A 9,650-nucleotide genomic window follows, 5' to 3' on the forward strand; every position below is an offset into this window, starting at 1 on the left:
GATACCGTGTGGCAGAAGATCCAAAGGCAAATAAGTTCCCAAAAGGAAGGTAATCAGTGGTGTCAAATGTAGCAGAAAGATCAACGAGTAAGGACGCCCACCAAAAAACAAAAGACAATTGGGGAGGTGTTTCTCATTACACCTTTAGTTACTCCAACACAGTTGGGTGTTGTCCTATGTGGGAAGTGAATGGACAGCTGTATTTTTTCAAGCAAGACTCGGTTCTGATGTTCATTGTTAGAATCATGTTCCTACAGTTACATGATCTGAGAATCGAGTTATCTTAAAAATGTATTTAATATATGAATTCTTTGTATGTATGTTTGTATATAGATGTGTAATATGGACCGATTCATAGGAAGAATGCGGTTTTCATAATCAAAGCGTTGTCTCATTGCCGTGACGTATCCATTAAAGCCATCTGTGGAGCTATCTGTAGGATGACAATATGCAAATATCAGGAAACTTAGCTAAAATTTTCCTTTTACTTCTTTCTAAATGTAAAGAATATTTTTGTGGGTGTGTGTGGAAATAAAAGGGCATACCATCCTTTTAAAATGAACTTGCCCAACTACAAGTGGTAACTTTTATCATTAAATGGAGTCAAGAGGGTGATAATGGTCTTTTCCTTGTTAGTCCAGAGTCTTCAAAGATGTATGATCTTCCTTTCTTTGTATATATGGTTTATCTTGGAACCTGCATGAAGATTTTGTTATGATTTCACCTTCTGGAATATTCTGTCATGGAGGTAAGACAGAGAAGGTAACTTTCACATATTATCTTTCCATTCTGTTTCATATACTCTTGCACTTGGACGTTAATTTGGCAAATGGTCTTTGGAATGATTGTGGGTGTCCATGCCCACTAAGTTCTGTTGGTTGTCCCAAATCAAATCAGATACCATTTTGTGACTCCTTACTTGGCGTTCCATCAAGGTCTTCCCTAAGTTGTTGGTTTTGGAGTGCTGTGTTGTTCCTGCTATTCTAGCCACCACATTCTCTCCAGATCAGAAAAGGAACTATGAAGTAATAGTTCTAAGCTTAAAATACTACCTCCTAAATTCTTAATTTCTCTTTCCAAATCTCATATTGTCAACAGAGGTCTTTTCTCCTTCTCATCTTGCTCAAAATGATCTGCCCTTTTATGAATGCCTTGAGACTATCACACAAAGCTAACGGTGAGGGAGCAGATGCCTCGTTCAATTCCAAATAGAAGGAAATCTGTTGTCTCAAATAATCCCTAAATTCAGACACTTTCAGACAGCTATTATCAAGAGACCACATTCTAAGAGCAGATGTGTTATTAAGGCTGAGAAATGTTATGAGGACTTCGTGATCTGACAAATGATTTCAATCTCTCCAACATTCCAACATTTCATCTTTTAATAAATTAGAGATTAAAATATCCATCTTAGGGAGACAAGTTGTGTAAGGTACTGGAGTTGTAACTGATACTTCATTTCCATGCAAAACCTGCCCTAAATTATGCCTACAGGTCCCTTTTATATACAAAATCTGTTCATTTGACTAAAGCAATTATGAAGTATTTTAATCTCGGTATTCAATCCTCTGGCTCCTTCCTACATATACAAAACACAGCTTCTGCCTTTCAGTGAGGAATGAAAAACAAACGCATCCAGCCTTCAGCTGTCCCACCTAAATGTGTTCAATCTTTTCTTTATACCATTACGTTTACCTTTACATGATTTTTCTATTTAGAGTCTTTTCAGGAGGCAATTACTGAAGATTCTGCGGAGGGGCTAATACTCTCCCTTTCTTGTCTGCTGCTAAAACTCTATTTTTTTAAGTGCAATAGTGTTCTTACTTTTTAGATAATAGACTCTTCTTTTGGATTCAAGTGAATGTTTTCACTGGCCCTATTCAGAATCACAAAGTGTACCATCCAAAACAAAGTGTACATTCCTCAGCACTTGCAAACTGCTTATTATCTAGGGGTTGTGCTTTGATCTCTTGAAAATACCTGCAGTGCCAGGAGATTTTTACATAATCCTATCATTGTCAAATATAATAAAACTTAGATCCAGGTGAACATCAATTATCATAAATAACCTGAAGAGCAATGAAGGCTTCCATCTTCTCTTCAGCAGAGACATCCCTGACTGTACTTATATTAAAACTCACATTCTACTTGATCTTATAGAACGTGGACAGTCAAATGGTCTTGATTGGTTTTCTTTAATCAGCTGGAATCACTCGCTTGACTCGACATTTGAGGTTTGAGGATGTTTCCTTGGTATGAAATGTGGGAGGTGAAGTAGATTATCTCCTACTCTTCTCCTTATGACTGGTGATACTTTAATCTCAGACCCTAAGGATCAGAATTTGACTACTCTATTTGGAAAACAAATGACACTTACATTGTAATTTTTAAAATATGTTAAATTGTCAAAATCCTAATTTCCTAATCCCATGGAAATGTTGCACAACAAAAAGAGTGGAATCTCTGGCCGGGCTGAGGGGCAAATGTCTTAGCGGTGTTTTGGTCCGGGGCAGAGCCAGCAGTTGGCCTCAGCATGTGTGTGTGTGTGTGTGTGTGTGTGTGTGTGTGTGGTGTGTGTGTGTGTTACAGGCTGGGCACAGAATGACCCGCCCATGCCCCCATCCCACCCTGTCCCCAATGGCCAGAATGCTTCTGATCTTTGCCCTTAACAAAGTTAAGCTTTTCTGGATATCATCAGCCAAAACTTATTCACTTAGTCATCCAGTCAACATTTTTTTTTAGCTCCTTCTATGTGCAACATGAAACAAATGTGTGTGGAAAACCTTTGGAAAATAGCCATTCAAAGGAACTTGCTACAGACCACAGAAATGGTATAACTGTGACCTGGCAGCAATAAAATGTTTAAGAATACAGAACTCACGCAAGGAGTCGAGAGGATACTAAAATTCGTGGTGACTTTGGTGTTTACAAGATTTGTGATTTAGGGCATGGGACTAAAGATTCCAAATCTCTCTAAAATGGTGGTGATTAAGTATGTACCTATTATAGACAAGATACGTTGGGCACTTTGGGGAATACAAAATGAATGAGATATGGATTCCCGCCTTCCTGAACTTCCAGTAGCTATGGGAGCATAAGTGCCCGTGATTACGACACAGGAAAGCAGAGGTGCTGCCGGTAAAGCAAAGGCTGCTACGGTATTCATGCCTGAAAGTGGCTCTTTGCAGGTGTGGATGTCGGGAAGGAAATACACTTGGGTTTGCATCTGAAGAAGGGGGCAGGATTTGGATGCCCAGAAACACATAGGATTTTATCTCATGCAAATGAAGGATGGGAGAAAGCACTCAGAGGTAGGATGAAGCTCAAGTGTCAGGCTCCAGGTCAAAGAAAGTGTTTTGCTGTGCTTGCTCTCTGGCTTGTTTATTTGTGGTGAAGAATACTCTTGATCTCATTTGCAGACTCAGAGGAATTTGTCCAAGAAAAGATTTTAAAGGTGTGTTGAGGGAGTGGTGGAGCAAACAATGGCAGAGAATCCTGGATCAGGTGAGGGGCACAGGGCCAGGGGGAGGGCTGGACATTGTGCAGAGAAAGAAGGTGAGACCAAGCCAAGAATGAGTGTGTGCAGAGGTTCCGGCAGAGCTCAGAGGGCCAGGGGAGCCCATACCTAATGGCGTCTGTGTTCTCAGTGACAGGTTGGCATCTGTTGAGTCAAAGGAGCCAGGGGGTGGAGACTGAGGAGGCTGATGAAGATTTAGAAGCTCTGATGGAATGGATGGGGAAAGGCGCCAAGTGTGGTTATGTAGAATCACCCAGCAGCCCCTGAGGGCCCAGCTGAAATTGGGAATCATGCACTTGTGGTGGAGCCAGACAGGATGGTGATTTCCTCTAAAAATCTGAGCAGGGGAAGATCCAGAAAAAGGAGGCAAAAAGAGGAAGCGCAATGGGAATCAGGTCAGGTGGCAAGCAGGAGATGAGATCAGTGGCGAATCCCAGTAAGTAAAAAGATGGAGCCAGTGGTGGGGTGGAGGGGGGCCTTGGAGAAGTGGGTGGATATTATCCATTCTGAGTAGGAGAAAGGAAGGATTTTCAGCAAATTTTCTGTCTCTGAGGATTAATGTATTGAGAATTTCATTGTGCCAGGTCCAATGATAAAACGGATAAATAAGTACATTTTTGAGGGTATATTTTAATGAACATTAAAAAATCCTGGAAAGGAAGCATGCAAGAGAAGCTCTGAGCTCCTTTGTGTGACTTCACTCCTAATGTAGAACAACACTTGGAAAATAACCCAGCCAAGAAAGGCAGGTGGATTTAAACAAATAAACTCACTCTACCTGCTTCATGGAGGCTGCTTGGGATGATGTGCTGAAGAATGTGGGAACTCATGTAAGATGGCACTTCAGTCAACCTATGATGGTGATAAGGTCATAGAAAAGGGAGTAGGGGTACATGGCACCTCCTGCCTCTCATGAAATGTAGATAGAATACGGAAGTTTCGCACTTGTTTGGGTATGTCACCAAAGTATTATCAAATCTTGTGCATATCGCTTTGTTATTATCGGTTTAACTTATTGACAAAACATAATATCTACCTATATCTTTATAGATTGCAAGCATTTTGTATTTGTAATGCCCTCTGAGCTCTTGCATAGAAGATGACACATGAGCACAAATTATAGTAATGTGAGCAATGTTATTTTGTCAAATAAATGTTGATCTTTTGTCTGCACTACAACACTAACAGGAGAACCATTTGCTTTAAGTGAACTATGTCCATGGAAATGTGATTCTATCTTTCAACTTCTGGAAGCTTTAAAGACATTTGCACTTTAGCAGACTGGAAACAAGAAAGAGAAATGTAATGGTTATTTTATATTGTCAGGGAAAAGAAGAGAATTAATGTTTACTGAGTCCTGTTTTAGGATCTTTATGTGTGTTCTATTTTGGGTGACCTGGTAAGTTGGGGAATTGAGTGAGGCTGAGGGAGGTAGAAATTTGCTCCAAGGCAAACAGCTCACAGGTGTCAACAGTAGAGTGCAAACCTAGGTCCGGCTGGCTTCAAGTCTATGTTCTTTCCATCACTAGGAAAGAAGGGAGGGTTTCCACCTTTGCCCAGGGATAGCTTACCTGAACTAAAAACAAGTGCTGCAACATTGTCAATTCTGCACACATGCAAGGTAGAAATCATGATCACTGTAATGCTGGAATTGTACCTCTTAGCAAATTACTCTCAATTTTTTATCAGCAGGAAGAGGGGTTTTAAAAATGAATTCATCTAGTTTTGCTTTAAAAATGGATCTGTAAGGAAGGCAAAATGGTAGAAGTGGATGTTATCAATTGGCATTTATTGAACTTCCACATGTGTGCTTAGAGTTGCTGAACACTCCTCCAATCTTATTCGGTTCCTTTTCTCTTGTGCCGCTAAAGCCTGGGCTGTATTTATGTTTTCTCTCATAACCTTTGGGTTAAAATGCATTGCCAGTCCTGCAAAGCTAGGGCCATACTAGCCAGCTGAGCATTACGGAGCTATTGATGGTCATAAACAAAATCAACGAGTGGGGTTGGTCCTCTGAAAATCCAAAGACAGTGACAGCTTGTAACCCCGCAGAGGGTTTTTCTGGGGCTCCAATATAAATAGTTTTTCTAACTAAAAAACAAATCTAACATATTAAGTGTTTCATTGAAAGCCCCAATTATGTCTAGAGTTTTGTGCTGAGTTTATTTTAAAATGTATCTTGAAAAGCCGGTGGTCCAAATTTTCCTGTAGACTTACACATGATGAGAATCTGTCCCTTTATATTTAGCTGCGGGCCACCTAACAAGTTCTTAGGCGAAACACATTATTTGCTAGTACAAGAAGAATAAATACTGTATTTGGAAAGTTCCAGTGTTCTTCTTTAAAATATCGCTGTTTCCATAGCAATAACATAATGTACTAAAGAGTAGAATGGTGTTTCTTTAGAAACCACGTGTATGCATGCACATTTCCATGAAGGGCTTTGAAATGTCTCACCTGCCTGTGGCCCCAAAACGAAACGGTGATGAATCATCTTATGAGCTGGAACTTGGCCCCATATTTCATCACCTGGTTATATGTAGGGTTTCTGCTTTTGATCATATGCGTAATACTCTCTGAGGCTCTGTGATCTGAGAGGGTGGAGAATAGATTTATATTCATTCACTCATTCATTCATTCACTCATTCATTCATTCATTCATTGATGTAGTCAACAAATATTTATCAAGCACCTATATGTCAGGTGTAGTTCTAAGCACTGAGGACTTGCTGACATTGTAGAGTTTATAGTTCTAATGGAGAAAACAAAAAAAAAATCCTTTTAAAAAACAAGGAATGTCGCACGGTGTGCAAATATGCATATGAAAATGCTCCTTGATGACTTTAGTGATGTTGTAAATGCTTTGCAAGCATTTACAAATCAAAAAATAACATTGAAAAGGTAAAGAATTAGACAAAGGGGAGATGGGGATAGGAGTAATCTGTAACTGATACATTCCCTGGTTGTTTGCAGGCATCTGAGAGGATAGATCTGGCATGAGCCTCACATTACAGTCAGCAGAGGGTGTTTCCAGGGGTTGTGCAATTAGGCTATTGCAAATAAACATAAAGGCTTGGGGCAGTGGTGAGTTCTGTGTGAGCGAATGCTCTTTGGGAAGATGCGGTATGTCTCTTAGGATGTGCCTGTGATCTTTAAAACTCATATTAGGTTGACTAAGACTCTCCTTGAACCCCTACCTCCTCTTTATTTTGACTCGAGTTGAGTGCCTTTGCCTTCCTGTAACCCTCCACATTTGTTCCATGCGCTGATTTTGCCCTGATGAGCCCCACCTCACTCTGTACCCCCCTCTGACTCCTAAAGCTGGGAGTGTGGATGTGTGGCAGGCGTGTCACTGGAAAGGCCGCTCCTCTAGTTAACTAATGGCTGTCTAGCATCTGGCAGAGGGGATGCAGGTCACGAATGTCTCCATGCTGGGTCATCACTATTCAGAGAGAGAACAGTAAAAGGAGCAGAGTGTCCCCACCCCCTCCCTGAGGCCACACATCTTTGTCTCCTACACAAGGCTTCACTTGTGCTTTCAGTAGCGAGACCTTGAAATATTTAATGTCTTAAGAAACCCGTGTCTATCTGCCATGTGCAAGGTCCTTTTGTGCTGCAGCCTTGCTGATGCCCTGGTCACGAGCAAGCAGCCACCTCTTGACTCTCCCAGGCTTTGAAAGGTTTGGCTAACTGTCCACATTGCTCCAAAGAGCTCTTGGTTGCAAACACTTCTCAAGCCACCATGGGAGCAGAAGGAGGTTTGTGGGCCAGATGTAGGGTCACAGAATCAAAAATGCTCCCAGGGTGGCCACCGTTTTCTTCAGAATCAGACAAGTTGACCAGCTACCCCAGATGCCTTCTTAGACCCCGCTAATAAATCAGTAGGCAGCGAGGTCACAGACAGAGTGCTGAAATGTAAGCCCGTATTTTCAAGTAAGCATTTCAAACTTTTGCTTTCGCCCCCAGCAGGGCCAGAAGTCCCAGACCGGAGAGGGGGTGGGATCTAACTCCATCAAGGAGGTGAATTTTTGGTTACCAACCACCCAATTCTTTTAACCACTGTGATTCCACCCAGATGTTCTTTCTTAAATGCAAAAGGCATCATTTTCTTGCCAAGAAATGGAATGATTGATCAAGCCTTCTTTAAATCATTCCATCTTATCCATTCCCATCTGAAGGAGCAGCTAGTGCATTAATATTAATATTCTTATTGTCTCCCTTGAGAGAGGAATGCCCCGGTAACCCCCCTCCCAATTACTGCCAACACCACGGGGATACAAAGTTAGAGGAGGAAGCGACGGATGCGGGGGCTGCATTTGTTTTATTAGCAACAGCTGGTGGCAGTCCCCTGGCCACCCCCCCCCCTTTAATGCAATGCTTGTCAGATCCAGCTTCTTAAGACTGGATGGCAAAGGGTAAGACAAGAACACAGCACATTTCAGCTTTTGCAGGCAGGAAAAGGGGATTTATGCTAAAGATGGTTCAGGCAACATTCAGAAGCTGATGAAGAAACTTTGCAAAAGAATATCTGCTCTCAATATTGTGTAGGTAACATTTGAGCAATTAGACAAACATATTGAGTAACTGAAACCACCTGTAGGATTTGGAAAAAAAAAAACCACTTTGTCTTTCCTTCTCATTTGTCTGGGATACTTTTATAGAAATAAAAATGTGGACTGCACATGTCTCACATTCATCTTTAGTGTAACTTTAAGAATGTTTATGATCAAGGGCGGAGTTTGCAACACCAGGGCTCACTCTAACTGTGTTGGAAACACTTGACCATCAAAAGGAAATCTGCGCCATTTGCCCAGCAAAGAAATAAATCTTCCTTTACTCACTTTTGCCCTGATTTCTATCTGAGAAGCCCAAATGGACACTGTTTCATCTTATTTCACATGTGGAATCCCAGGTAGCATTTCCAGGGTATTATATTCACATATGGACTCTGTATCGAACAGAAACTGATGGCTGGTTGGACGTGTGTCCTTTGTAATTGTACTCATTCTGTTTTCTTCTATTTTTCCTAATCTGATCAAAATTGAATGAATTTCGTATATGCGCTAAATTACCAAGCGTATACCATACCGTCAGAGTTATGAAACCATTCCAGTTTCATAAAAATACCAATTATATATCATGCAAATAGGAACACTTAGGAATTTGCATATGAAACTACATTATAAGTATTAGTAGGAAAAGGGCATGGGGAGGTAGTGTGTTGCCTGCTCGAGTCCATAATTAGCAACTATTGGGAAAAATGGTTAATATTACCTCCAAAACATGGATCCATGATATGCCTGCCTCTCGGGGAGAGAGACTAGAACAATGCCAAATGGGAGGAACTCTTGGCTGCCCTCCTTCTTTCTCTCATATGTGACAAATTTAAGGCATACGTTTCTTCCTTTTGGATCAAGTATTTTAAAAAATAAAAATTTTGCGAGATAACAGTAACACAGGACTGATGCTTGATACTAGGCTGGAATCTTAAAAACAGCAGTAAGCGCACCACATGGAAGCATGACTCCTCTCTAGAGTGTGCTGTTTAGTACACTTTGTGCTCCCTGCTCCTCTTTTTATCAGAGGGAAGTTCACTGCAAAGGAAGCAGATGCCCCTGCTGTTGGCTGCCATTGTCTGCCTATATGATAGTTTCGGGGTACAGACCTGGAGGATCCATTCGCTTTGTGTAATTGATAAAGCATTATTTTTCAGGAGGGAGAAGGCACAGCACCCTAAATGAATGTTGGAATGTTATTTCTAAACACTCTAAAAATTAAGGTGGGAGGCAGAATAATGCCCCCCCCCAAAGATGCCCATGTCCTAATCCCAGTAACTGTGAATATGTTACCATACATGACAAAAAAGACTTTGCGGATACAACTAATTTAAGACAGGTTTTGAGATGGGAAGATCAGTCTGGATGATCCAGGTGGCATGATGCAATCACAGGAATTCTTCACTGTGAAGGAGGGAGGAAGAAGAAAAGTCAGAGGAAGATGTCCTCGTCCTATGGAAGGGGAGAACGATGTGGTACAAGAAGGATGTTCCTCGCCGTTGATGGCTTTGAAAATGGATCAAGAGGGTCTCGAGTCAAGGAAACTGAGAAAGACAAGGAAATGGATTGTCCACTAA

The sequence above is a fragment of the Canis lupus genome, chromosome 7, assembly GCF_011100685.1.
Source record: "Canis lupus familiaris isolate Mischka breed German Shepherd chromosome 7, alternate assembly UU_Cfam_GSD_1.0, whole genome shotgun sequence".
Classification (NCBI taxonomy): Eukaryota; Metazoa; Chordata; class Mammalia; order Carnivora; family Canidae; genus Canis; species Canis lupus.